General features: G+C 42.5%; 1 protein-coding gene across 1 annotated transcript in view; it reads right to left on the minus strand.

The window, feature by feature from the left end:
- UNC93A (unc-93 homolog A) overlaps positions 1–13,377 on the minus strand; it is a 145,514-nt gene extending 132,137 nt beyond the window's left edge. Inside the window, exon 1 of the mRNA XM_049905450.1 lies at positions 13,282–13,377. The gene's annotated coding sequence lies outside the window, so the exon portion shown is untranslated. The remainder of the gene's footprint in view (positions 1–13,281) is intronic.
- Between the last annotated feature and the right edge of the window lie 1,121 nt (positions 13,378–14,498).

A 14,498-nucleotide genomic window follows, 5' to 3' on the forward strand; every position in this document is an offset into this window, starting at 1 on the left:
CGCAAACCGGCTTCAGTGGCTGAATCCCTGGGCCTGAGATAGACCCTGGTGAGCACCTAGAGCCATCCTCCTGGCCTTGGGGAAGGAAAAAAATTTGCAACTGGTGGGAAAAGATAATTTGCTAGCTCCATTAACCGGGGGAGCTCAGGACAGAAGCAGCTCCTGTCTAGGCATAAACTGTCAGTGGACCTTGAGCACCTTTCCCTGCTGCATGGACCTGTGTGGGCCTATTTCGGGAGAACAGACCCTTGTTGGTGAACTCCAACCATTTCAACTGTGCAGTGGAGAGGTGGGTGTTTGACATTTGACATTGCTTTGCCTATTAAACAAGGTCCTTGCCTACCCACAAGGGACCTAAGGACTGGTGGCTCCACTTGGGTCGCCCAGCCTCCCGCGACAGGGGTCCAGGGATAACTGGTACCTCCCAGTCCTTACAACAAAAACTTTGGGTACCTATGGTCCCTCTGCAGAGCCCACCCACCAGCACGCTGTAGGGAACAGACACGTGTTTTCCTCAGAGACACTTGGGGGTCAGTTCTCAGCCCGCTGCCTTGTTCAGAGCATGACCCCCGCTGCAGTCAGATACCGGTATATTCAACAATCACACCTGCTCCTCTAAGACTGTAGGACAGAGCCTGTACTGCACACTTGATGATCAGCTACCTGGAAACCTGAGCTGAATTCATACAAGAAAACTGAATGGACTCCTAGATTAATATACCTGATAACAGCTCTAGCCAGCTGGGAACAGGACACCAGAGCTCCAAACGTGAAAATACTCAAGCTAGCTCACTCAAGCAACCCATAGGGGTATACCAAAACAAAACAAAGCAAGCAGCTACAACACAGTAAGCAAGAATAAACTAAGGCAATAACTTATAGATGGTTTGGAGAAAACAGTCAATATCAAGTCACATAAAGAAACAGGCTGGGATCACCTCAACAGGCTCTCAAAACAAAGAATCCAGGGACCTTCTAGACGAAAATGCATTCCTGGAATTACTAGAGGCAGAATACAAAAGTTTAATATACAGAAACCTTCAAGACATCAGGAAGGAAATGAAACAAAATGCAGAACAAGCCAAGGAACACACAGATAAAGCAACTGAAGAAATTAGACAGATTATTCAGGAACATAATGAAAAGTTTAATAAGCTGGAAAAATCTGTAGATAGACAGCAATCAGAAATTCAGAAGATTAACAATAAAATTACAGAATTAGATAACTCAGTAGAAAGTCAGAGGAGCAGAATTGAGCAAGTAGAAGCTAGAATTTCAGAACTTGAAGATAAATCACTTGGCACTAATATATTTGAAGAAAAATCAGATAAAAGAATTAAAAAAAATGAAGAAACCGGCAGGGCCAAGATGGCTGACTACGTAGAAGCTACCTCGGATCCCTCTTGCAACAAAGGCTCGAAAAAACAAGCAAATTGATCACATACATGACAATCTATGAACCCTGACCATCAAACACAGATCTAAAGAGTTGACCTGAGTGACAGGTGAGCGAAAAGCTGCTCCCTGAACCAGTGACCGCTTCTGGAACCCGCACCCTGCTCCACAGCCTTGAGCCCTCGTGGTTCCCTGGTGCCGAGCGGTGGAGCTGATAGCGGTTTGCTGAGGTGGGGCAGGCATGGGACATAGCCCTAACCCTTAGCCCCCTGGGGTAACCTCCGTAGAGACTCAGCCAGTGCAAGAAGCTTGCACACTGACGCGGCTAATAAGAGAACGAGCAACCCCGGGGAAGCAGCGGCTGTTTTCGGCGCCTGGAGCCAGCGTCCCAGTCAGAAAACCTTGGCACTGGGCTTTGGACTGGGCGCTGGGGAGCTAAGCACAGCATCCTGAGACGGTGCAAACACGGGATGCAGCCCTAGCCCCCAGAAGTGACCTTGGGGGAAGCCCAGCCAGTGCATGCAGGCAGGGCAGTGATGTGGCTGACAGGAGGAGAAGTCACCGGGAGGCAGCGACTAGTTTTGGAGCCTACAGTGCAGCGTCCCAGCCGGGGAACCTTGGCACTGGGCTTTAGATTGGGAGCAGAGGAGCTGACCACGGCTTCGGAGACAGCACAAGCACAGGACGCGGGCCTGACCCTCGGGGGCAATCTCGACCCGGCCAACACGCAGGCTACCCACCCCTCAGGAATCTCAGATAAAAAAGTCCTAACCAAGCAAGATAAGTAACTTTGTCTATATTCCTGGGTGCTACTCTCTCCTATCTATCTGATTTCTCCCCTCCCCTTCCTAGGCAGCTTCATTAACATTGGAATTTCCCGGGCCAGAGAGTGAAGTGCTCTGCGGTTTTTTGTTTTTTTTTTTTGTCTTTTCCTAACCCATTCTCTTGGCCTGAGAGAAGCAGTTACAAAAAACCCAGGGACCAAGAATCCTTCCCTGAATTCCCGAAATTGGACTGAAAATACAGAACCAGCTCCAGACAAGCATATGAGATCCACAGTCTTGGGCTTTCATCTCTGCAGGGAACAAGGTGGCTATTACAAAGCAAAGGCAATTCTGATAGTGATCTGACTATAATTGTTTACCGGAAAGACAAGTTTCCCAGGTCTGATATCTACCTATTAAACAGAGCCCTCACTGACCCACAACGGGGAACTGAGGGCTGAAGCTCCACCCAAACCACCCAACCTCCTGCCATAGGGGTCTGAAGATAGTGACATCTACCAGTATGTAGAGGTACGTGCATTGGGTACCTAAGGTACAGCTGCAGAGCCCACCCACCAAAGTGTTTTAGGAATAGAGACACACCTACATCACTGGCACTTGGGAGAAGCCTGTCAGCATCCTGCCCCCCCCCCGGAATGTGGCCCCCTGCTGCTACTAGAATCTGGTACACACAACTATCACCACTACTTGTCTAAGTGAAAAGGTGACAGTCTAACCCACACACTTGGTGACCCAAAATCAGATTCTACTCAAGAATAGTGAATGGACTCTTAGGCTTATATTTCTGGTAACAACCCAAACCAGGTGGTAAGAGGACATAAGTGATTCAAAGGATGCAGCAATCAAGACAGTACAATCCAGTAGCCCATCTGCGTATATTGAAAGAAAACAAAATGAGATAAGACTCAGTGAGCAAATATAAAATAAATCATTACAATATCTTATAGATGGCTCGGAGACAGCAGTAAATATCAAACCACATAAAGAAGCAGACCATGATTGCCTCCACAACTCCCCAAATTAATGAATCAAAATCTTTCCCAAAGGAAGATACAATCCTGGAATTGCCAGATGCAGAATATAAAAAACTAATTTACAGAATGCTTCAAGACATCAGGGATGGCCTTGAAAATGAAATAAGGCAATCTACAGAAAAAACCAAGGAACACACTGATAAAGCAGTTGAAGAAATCAAAAAGGTTATTCAAGAATGTAGTGGAAAAATTAATAAGCTGCAAGAATCCACAGAGAGACAGCCTTCAGAAATCCAAAAGATTAACAGTAAAATTGCAGAATTAGACAACTCAGTAGGAAGTCAGAGGAGCAGAATCGAGGAATTGGAATGCAGAGTGGGGGAGGGGGAGGGTAAGGCAATTGACACCAATAAAGTTGAAGAAAACTCAGATAAAAGAATTTTCAAAAATGAAGAAACCCTAAGAATCACGTGGGACTCTATCAAGAAGAATAACTTGTGTGGGATTGGAGTTCCAGAACAGGGAGGGAAACAGAAAATACAGAGAGAATAGTTGAAGATTTGTTGGCAGGAAAGTTCCCTGACATCATGAAAGACAAAAGGATATCTATCCAAGATGCTCATCGAACCCCATATGAGACTGATCCAAAAAGAAAATCACCAAGACATATTATCATCAAACTTGCCAAAACCAAAGATAAAGAGAAAATTTTAAAAGCAGCCAGGGATAAAAGAAAGGTCTCCTACAAAGGAGAATCAATAAGAATAAGTTCAGACTAATCAGCAGAAACCATGCAGTCAAGAAGGCAATGGGATGACATATATAGAGCACTGAAGGAGAAGAACTGCCAGCCAAGGATCATATATCCAGCAAAACTCTCTCTCAAATATGAAGGCAAAATTAAAACATTTACAGATAAACACAAGCTTAGAGAATTTGCAAAAACGAAACCAAAGCTACAAGAAATACTAAAGGAAATTGGTCAGAAAATCAATAACATCAGATACCAACACAACACAAGGTCACAGAACAGAACATCCTGATATCAATTCAAATAAGGAAATCACAAAAAACAAATTAAGATTAATTTTAAAAAGAAAAAAATACTCAAAACAGGGAATCACTGAAATCATTATGTGAAAGATCACAATAATCAAAAAGAGGGACTAAATACAGAAGGCATAGAACTGCCATATGGAGAGGAAAACAAGGCAATATAGGACGATACAAGGTAGATTTTTACTTAGAAAAATAGGGGAAAATATTAAGGCAACCACAAAGAGATATAACAACTACGTAACTCAAAATAAAAACCAAGAAAAACATAACAACTCAGCAAACATAAATTCAACTACTATGAAAATGAGGAACACAAAATTTACAAAGAAAAACGTCTCAGCACAAAAAAGTAAGTGGAAAAATGAAATTGTCAGCAACACACACAAAGGCATCAAAATGACAGCACTGAACACATACTTATCTATAATTACACTGAATGTAAATGGACTAAATGCACCAATAAAGAGACAGAGAGTCTCAGACTGGATAAAGAAACACGATCCGTCTATATGCTGCCTACAAGAGACACACCTTAGACTTAGAGACACAAACAAACTAAAACTCAAAGGATGGAAAAAAAAAAATATCAAGCAAACAACAATCAAAAAAGAGCAGGAGTAGTAATATTAATCTCTGACAAAAAAGACTTTAAAGTTAAATGCACCACAAAAGATAAAGAAGGACACTACATAATGATTAAAGGGACAATTGACCAGGAAGATATAACCAAATTAAATATTTATGCGCCCAATGACAGGGCTGCAAGATACATAAAACAAACTTTAACAAAACTGAAAAGTGAGACAGACACCTCCACAATTATAGTAGGAGACTTCAACACACCACTTTCGGAGAAGGATAGGACTTCCAGTAAGAAGCTCAATAGAGACACGGAAGACCTAATTGCTACAATCAACCAACTTGACCTCACAGACTCATACAGAACACTCCACCCAAAAGCTGCAAAGTACACTTTTTTTTCTAGTGCGTATGGAACATTCTCTGGAATAGATCACATATTAGGTCATAAAACAAACCTTTGCAGAATCCAAAACATCGAAATATTACAAAGCATCTTCTCAGACCACAAGGCCATAAAAGTAGAAATCAATAAAAGAAAAATCAGGGAAAAGAAATCAAATACTTGGAAACTGAACAATACCCTGCTCAAAAAAGACTTTAAGGAGGAAATAAAGAAATTCATAGAATGCAATGAGAATGAAAACGCTTCCTATCAAAACCTCTGGGACACAGCAAAAGCAGTGCTCAGAGGCCAATTTATATCGATAAATGCACACATACACAAAGAAGAAAGAGCCAAAATCAGAGAACTGACCCTACAACTTGAACAAATAGAAAGCGAGCAACAAAAGAATCCATCAGGCACCAGAAGAAAACAAATAATAAAAATTAGAGCTGAACTAAATGAATTAGAGAACAGAAAATCAATTGAAAGAACTAACAAAGCCAAAAGCTGGTTCTTTGAAAAAATTAACAAAATTGATAAACCATTGGCCAGACTGACTAAAGAAATACAGGAAAGGAAACAAATAACCCGAATAAGAAACGAGATGGGCCATATCACAACAGACCCAACTGAAATTAAAAGAATCATATCAGATTATTACGAAAAATTGTACCCTAACAAATTTGCAAACCTAGAAGAAATGGATGAATTCCTAGAAAAATACTACCTACCTAAACTAACACAATCAGAAGTAGAACAACTAAATAGACCCATAAAAAAAAAAAGAGATTGAAAAGGTAATGAAAAAAACTCCCAACAAAAAAAAGCCCTGGCCCAGACGGCTTCACTGCAGAGTTCTACCAAACTTTCAGAGAACAGTTAACACCACTACTACTAAAGGTATTCCAAAGCATAGAAAATGATGGAATACTACCTAACTCATTCTATGAAGCCACCATATCCCTGATACCAAAACCAGGTAAAGACACCACACAAAAAAAGAAAATTACAGACCTATATCCCTCATGAACGTAGATACAAAAATCCTCAACAAAACTCTAGCCAATAGAATTCAACAACATATCAAAAAAATAATCCACCACGACCAAGTGGGATTTATACCAGGTATTTTTATGCAAGGTTAGTTTAATATTAGAAAAACCATTAATGTAATCCACCATATAAATAAAACAAAAGACCAAAACCACATGATCTTATCAATTGATGCAGAAAAGGCATTTGACAAAGTCCAACACCCATTCATGATAAAAACTCTCAGCAAAATAGGAATAGAAGGAAAATTCCTCAACATAATAAAGGGCATCTATACAAAGCCAACAGCCAACATCATTCTAAATGGAGAGAGCCTGAAAGCATTTCCCTTGAGAACGGGAACCAGACAAGGATGGCCTTTATCACTGCTTTTATTCAACATTGTGCTAGAGGTCCTAGCCAGAGCAATTAGGCTAGACAAAGAAATAAAGGGCATCCGGATTGGCAAGGAGGAAGTAAAATTATCCCTATTTGCAGATGACATGATCTTATACACAGAAAACCCTAAGGAATCCTCCAGAAAACTACTGAAACTAATAGAAGAGTTCAGCGGAGTCTCAGGTTACAAGATAAACATGCAAAAATCACTTGGATTCCTCTACATCAACAAAAAGAACATCGAAGAGGAAATCACCAAATCAATGCCATTCACAGTAGCCCCCAAGAGGATAAAATATTTAGGAATAATTCTTACCAAAGATGTAAAAGACCTATAGAAAGAAAACTACAAAGTACTAGTGCAAGAAACTAAAAGGGACCTACTTAAGTGGAAGAACATACCTTGCTCATGGATAGGAAGACTTAACATGGTAAAAACGTCTATTCTACCAAAAACCATCTATACATACAATGCACTTCCGATCCAAATTCCAATGACATTTTTTAATGTGATGGAGAAACAAATCACCAACTTCATATGGAAGGGAAAGAAGCCCCGGATAAGTAAAGCATTACTGAAAAAGAAGAAGAAAGTGGGAGGCCTCACTCTACCTGATTTTAGAACATATTATACAGCCACAGTAGTCAAAACAGCCTGGTACTGGTACAACAACAAGCACATAGACCAGTGGAACAGAATTGAGAACCCAGATATAAATCCATCCACATATGAGCAGCTGATATTTGACAAAGGCCCAGTGTCAGTTAACTGGGGAAAAGATAGTCTTTCTAACAAATGGTGCTGGCATAACTGGATATCCATTTGCAAAAAAATGAAACAGGACCCATACCTCACACCATGCACAAAAACTAACTCCAAGTGGATCAAAGACCTAAACATAAAGACTAAAACGATAAAGATCATGGAAGAAAAAATAGGGACAACGTTAGGAGCCCTAATACAAGGCATAAACAGAATACAAAACATTACTAAAAATGACAAGGAGAAACCAGATAACTGGGAGCTCCTAAAAATCAAACACCTATGCTCATCTAAAGACTTCATCAAAAGAGTAAAAAGACCACCTACAGATTGGGAAAAAATTTTCAGCTATGACATCTCTGACCAGCGCCTGATCTCTAAAATCTATATGAGTCTGTCAAAACTCAACCACAAAAAAGACAAACAACCCAATCGAAAAGTGGGCAAAGGATATGAACATGCACTTCACTAAAGAAGATATTCAGGCAGCTAACAGACACATGAGAAAATGCTCTCGATCATTAGCCATTAGAGAAATGCAAATGTAAAGCTACGATGAGATTCCATCTCACTCCAACAAGGCTGGCATTAATCCAAAAAACACAAAATAAGAAATGTTGGAGAGGCTGCAGAGAGATTGGAACTCTTATACACTGCTGGTGGGAATGTAAAATGGTACATCCACTTTGGAAATCTATCTGGTGTTTTCTTAAAAAGTTAGAAATAGAACTACCATACAACCCAGAAATCCAACTCCTCGGAATATACCCTAGAGAAATAAGAGCCTTTACATGAACAGATATATGCACACCCATGTTTATTGCAGCACTGTTTACAATAGCAAAAAGCTGGAAGCAACCAAGGTGTCCATCAACGGATTAATAGTTAAATAAATTATGGTATAGTCACACAATGGAATACTATGCATTGATAAAGAACAGTGAGGAATCTGTGAAACATTTCATAACATGGAGGAACCTGGAAGGCATTATGCTGAGTGAAATTAGTCAGATGCAAAAGGACAAATATTGTATAAGACCACTATTATAAGATCTTGAGAAATAGTATAAACTGAGAAGAACACATACTTTTGTGGTTACGAGATGGGGGAGGGAGGGAGGGAGGGAGAGTGGGAAAGGGTTATTACTGATTAGTTAGTAGATAAGAACTACTTTAGGTGAAGGGAAGGACAATACTCAATACAGGGAAGGTCAGCTCAACTGGACTGGACCAAAAGCAAAGAATTTTCCAGGATAAACTGAATGCTTTGAAGGTCAGCAGAGCAAGGGTGGGGGTTTGAGGACTATGGCTTAAGGGGACTTCTAAGTCAATTGGCAAAATAAATTCTATTATGAAAACATTCTGCATCCCACTTTGAAGTGTGGCGTCTGGGGTCTTAAATGCTAACAAGTGTCCATCTAAGATGCATCAACTGGTCTTAACCCACCTGGATCAAAGGAGAATGAAGAACACCAATGTCACACGATAACTATGAGCCCGAGACAGAAAGGGCCACATGAACTAGAGACTTACATCATCCTGGGACCAGAAGAACTAGATGGTGCCCGGCCACAACCGATGACTGCCCTGACAGGGAGCACAACAGAGAACCCCTGAGGGAGCAGGAGATCAGTGGGATGCAGACCCCAAATTCTCATAAAAAGACCAGGCTTAATGGTCTGACTGAGACTAGAAGAATCCCGGCAGTCAACGTCACCAAACCTTCTGTTGGCCCAGGACAGGAACCATGCCCAAAGACAACTCATCAGACATGGAAGGGACTGGACAATGGGTTGGAGAGAGATGCTGATGAAGAGTGAGCTACTTGTATCAGATGGACACTTGAGACTGTGTTGGTGTCTGCTGTCTGGAGGGGAGATGGGAGGGTAGAGAGGGTTAGAAACTGGCAAAACGGTCACGAAAGGAGAGACTGGAAGGAGGGAGGGGGTTGACTCATTAGGGGGAGAGTAAATGGGAGTATGCAGTATGGTGTATATAAGCTTATATGTGACAGACTGACTTGATTTGTAAACTTTGACTTAAAGCACAATAAAAATTATTAAAAAAAAAATGAAGAAACCATAAGAATCACATGGGACTCTATCAAGGGAAATAACCTACGAGTGATTGAAGTACCAGAACAGAGAGGGATAACAGAAAATACAGAGAGAATTGTTGAAGATTTGTTGGCAGAAAGCTTCCCTGATATTGTGAAAGATGAGAAGATATGTATCCAAGATGCTCATTGATCTCCACATAAGGTAGATGTTAAAGGAAAGTCACCAAGACATATTATAATCAAACTTGCTAAAATCAAAGATAAAGAGAGAATTATAAAAGCAGCGAGGGATAAACGAAAAGTCCCCTATAAAGGAGAGCCAATAAGAATAAGCTTGGACTACTTGGCAGAAACCAGGCAGGCAAGAAGGCAATGGGATGACATATTTAAAAAACTGAAGGAAAAAAATTGCCTGCCAAGAATCATATATCCATCAAAACTGTCTCTTAAATATGAAGGTGAAATTAAGACATTTCCAGATAAACACAAGCTCAGGGAATTTGTAAAACCAAACCAAAACTACAAGAAATACTAAAGGGAGTTCTTTGGTTAGAAAATCAATAATATCAGGTGTCGACCCAAGACTAGAACACTGGGCAGAGCAACCAGAAGTCAACCCAGACAGGGAAATCCAAAAAAACAAAGCAAGATTATAAGAAAAAAAAGCCCCAAACAGGGTGACAGCGATGTTATTATATAAAAGAAGACAACATTAAAATAATAAAGAGGGACTAAGAAATGTAATCATACACCTTCCATATGGAGAGGAAGATAAAGTGATACAAAGAAATAAAATGTTAAAGTAAAAAAAAAAAAAAAAGGCAGCTGTTCAAACAGAACAAGGGGATGCTGAGTGGTTTAAAGTCAGGAAAGGAGTGCATCGGGGTTGTAGCTTTTCACCACACCTATTCAATCTGTAAACTGAGCAAATAATCCGAGAAGCTGGACTATATGAAGAAGAACGGGGCATCAGGATTGGAAGAAGACTCATTAACAACCTGCGTTATGCAGATGACACAACCTTGCTTGCTGAAAGTGAAGAGGACTTGAAGCACTTACTGATGAGGAACAAAGACCTCAGGCTTCAGTATGGATTACACCTCAACATAAAGAAAACAAAAATCCTCACGAATGGACCAATGAGCAACACCATGATAAATGGAGAAAAGATTGAATTTGTCAAGGATTTCATTTTACTTGGATCCACAATCAACACCCATGGAAGCAGCAGTCAAGAAATCAAAAGATGCATTGCATTGGGTAAATCTGCTGCAAAGGACCTCTTCAAAATGTTGAAAAGCAAAGATGTCATCCTTAAGGGTAAGGTGTGCCTGACCCAAGCCGTGGTGTTTTCAGTCACCTCCTACGCCTGCGAAATTTGGACGATGAATAAGGAAGACCGAAGGAGAATTGATGCCTTTGAATTGTGGTGCTGGCAAAGAATATTGAATATACCACAGACTCGCAAAAGAACAAACAAATCTGTCTTGGAAGAACTATAACCAGAACGGTTTTTAGAGGCAAGAATGGCTAGACGGCTAGACTATGTCTCACTTTGGACATGTTTTCAGGAGGAATCTGTCCCTGGAGAAGGGCATCATGCTTGGTAAAGGAGAGGATCATTGAAAACGAGGAAGACCCTCAAACAGATGGGTTGACACAGTGGCTGCAAGCGTAACGATTGTGAAGATGGTGCAGGATGGGGCAGTGTTTTGTTCTGTTGTAGGTAGGGTTGCTGTAAGTCGGAGCCGACTCAACAGCACCTGACAACAACAACACTGATGATTCTAATGGATGTCAAGTGTGTTAAGAACCGCTGGAAACTGGAGACACCCAATCAGAAATCAGGGGATCCTCTTTTAAAGAGCAAGGTGCCTCCCACTGAATTCTTAAAATTAAAAGTAAAAACAAAAACAACCCTACTTTGCTTAATATTGTAATTACTATTGAATTACTATGGAAACAAAAAAGGTGTTGTCTTGCTTTCGTTTCTCCTGCTTCCATTCACACACACATTCTTCAGATTGGACAGACAGGAGATAACTAAGAGAGAAAACCAGACAGCAATGAGCCACAGCAGAAGCCTGCCTCCTCCAGCTGATGTCGGGGGAAGCTGAGCAGAGGACGACGGGATGCGGAGATGACTGCAGCATGAAGGAGTGAAAATAACCAGGCCAGCACCCTGGTTTCAAGCCTTGGCTCTGCTCCTTAGTCGGAGTCTCTGTGACTTCAAGAAGCCACAGCTTTTGTTTTTAAATCCATGAAGTGGTGAGTAGAGCTGCTTTAATGGGGGCAGTGGTGGCTCAGCGGTAGGATTCTCCCCTTTTATGCAGGAGGCCCAGATTCGATTCCAGCCAGTGTACCTCAGGCACAGCCGCCACCCTCTGTCAGTGGGGGCTTGCCTGTTGCTGTGATGCTGAACGGGTTTCAGCTGAGCTTCCAGACTGAGACAGACTAGGAGGAGATGCCTGGTGATCTACTTCCAAAATTCAGCCAATGAAAATCCTACGGATCACAATGGTCCCATCCAAAACCAATCATAGGGCTGGCGCGGGACCACGCGGTGTTTTGTTCCATGGTGAGTGGGATAGCAATGAGTGAGGGGCCAGCTTAATGGCAGCCAACAAGAACAAGGGCCCGACAGGACCAGCTGACCTAAGCCGTACATATTACACAAAGCTCTGGATGAAATGAAAGGCAGCGCCCCCGCACATGGCCCAGAGAGAAATCGTGCTGGACTGTGTTCTGACTCACGCATGCGAGCATGCAAACCACAAGTTCAAGAGGGTCAGTGCCCTTGAATTCCTTGAATTAGAGACATTCCACTTCCATTTACCTTCCTTGTTGTTCTCACAGATCAATTCTTACTTTCTCTCCTTCCTGACAGACAGGTCATTTTAACTCCGCATCTTGTAAATATTAAGGACAAGTGCGCCTTGCTAATTAGACTGGCCCAGAATCTCCCTCAGCCCCTCCTCTCCCAGGGCCAACCCATTCTCTGCTGGGAGGCGATAAACACAGTCAGCAGCCCCGAATTATGCATGCGTGGCCTGGGAGATGGAGGGGCTGGGCTCTCCGGGACAAAGGAATATGGCCTGTTCACATCACACGTTTGTTTTTTCCGGCCCTCTTTTGTGAAGCAGCATGGGAAAATCGTAACGAGCCTCCCCCTCGCTGCAGAAATTCCTGCCAGAGAAAGAGGGCCCCCCCCCCCGCCACCTGGAAGAGCCCCATCTGTGGAGCTCACATTTTCTGCAACAATGCCCTGTTTCATTTCCTAGGCAACCGGGAATCTGGAGCGAACAAGATATCATAAGACAGCGATGAATTCGATGTAATAAAAACGGTGCTTTAAAGGCTAGTAGTGAGGCTATCTTTTTTAGTGAGGCTATCCTATAAAATGCCATGACTGACAATTTTCTATCAAAAGACGAAGGCAAGGACCATCCATTCTGCAAAACCCAGGGGACAGGCATGTGGTGAGGGCAGGTGCCTCAAGGACAGGGGATGAGACCGCTCTTCCTTTTCTAAGTGTGAGGGACTGATTGACTTCATTCTGAAGCCCTGAGTCACTGTGGTTGATTAAAGCAATACAATCCCTAAACCCGACAAGCAGGCAGACGCCTTCAAAACATGAAGTCTGTGTGGGACAAAAAAAAACAACGCATGGCCATTTGTCCACGCCCTTAAATAGTAACATGTAATCGTACAGACGAAAATCGGGACTCTATTTTGAGCAAGGTAAAAAGCTCGGTATTCACCGGGTTCCTCCTGGGGGCTGTTAACTTGCTGAAATTGGAATAGAAACAATCGAGCCAGCGTGCCTGTCGGCTGAGCCTCTAACTCACCCGTGTGGGGAGGCTTCTCTCCTTGGCTGCGTTGTCACTCCACAATCAGACCCCAGCTTCCGCCTGGAATGTCTCTTTCCTCCCGACACAGCCCCTGTTTCAGATGCACAGCTATTCCTGACAGACAAGAGACAGATATTTAAAAACAAGTCATGTTTTCGATTTAGTGCGGCTTTGAGCTACGAGACAAATGAATTATTTCCCGCCTGGGCTGGAATACTCTGCACCTGGCCTGGGAGGGTGAGTGTGGAAAGGGAGGGAAGAGAAGGGGGTGTTTTCAGGGTAAAGGAAACAAGGGCAAATAAAATCCATAAAGTATGGGGTAGATAGTGTTCGTTGTCCCCCCTATACAGACAGGGCCACTCATAGAGTTAGAAGGCCAGGGCACCGTCTTTGCTTATAAGTGATTTAAAAAATATGGTATGTCCTATTTATCTTCACAAATAAGGGTTCCTGGGAGGCGAAATCTGTTAAAGTGTTCAGCTGCTAAGCAAAAGGTTGGAGGTTCAAGTCCACCCAAAGGCACCTCGGAAGAAAGACCTGATGATCTACTTCTAAAAAACCAGCCACTGAAAACTCAATGGAGCACAGTTCTGCTCTGAAACACATGGGGTCGCCATGAGTCAGAATCGACTCAAGGGCAACACGCTTGGTTTCTGTTATATCCTCAGTCTAGCACAGGTAGTGGGGTCCCCGGGTGGCACCGTGGTTAACACAGTCACCTGCTAACCCAAAGGCTGGAGATTAGTCCACCCAGACCAAAACCCAAACCCACTGCTGTGGAGATCCCGACTCACAGCAACCCTGTAGGACAGAGCAGAACTGCCCCACAGGGCTTCCAAGGCTATTTATAAATCTTTACTTGGGAGCAGACTCCTTCAGAACGGCTGGTAGGTTCAAACCGCTGACCTTGTGGTTAGCAGCTGAATGCCTAACCACTGCAGTCCACCCACAGGGGCCTCAAAAGAAAGGTCTGGCAATCTGCTTCCAAAACACCAGCCATTAAAAGCCCTATGAGCACAGTTCTACTCTGACACACACAGGCTTGCCATGAATCAGGGGCAACTCCACGCCATCTGTTTTTTAAAATTTTTTAGCACAGTTACTAGCATAGAGTAAAAAATTTGTATCTGTTATATAAAAAGATTTGACAGTTTGGTGCCGCCAATGCTCAAGACTCTGCCGGCCTTTGTAGGCACTCCCCACTCCAGCTCACA

The sequence above is a fragment of the Elephas maximus genome, chromosome 1 (assembly GCF_024166365.1).
Source record: "Elephas maximus indicus isolate mEleMax1 chromosome 1, mEleMax1 primary haplotype, whole genome shotgun sequence".
In the NCBI taxonomy this organism is placed as follows: domain Eukaryota; kingdom Metazoa; phylum Chordata; class Mammalia; order Proboscidea; family Elephantidae; genus Elephas; species Elephas maximus.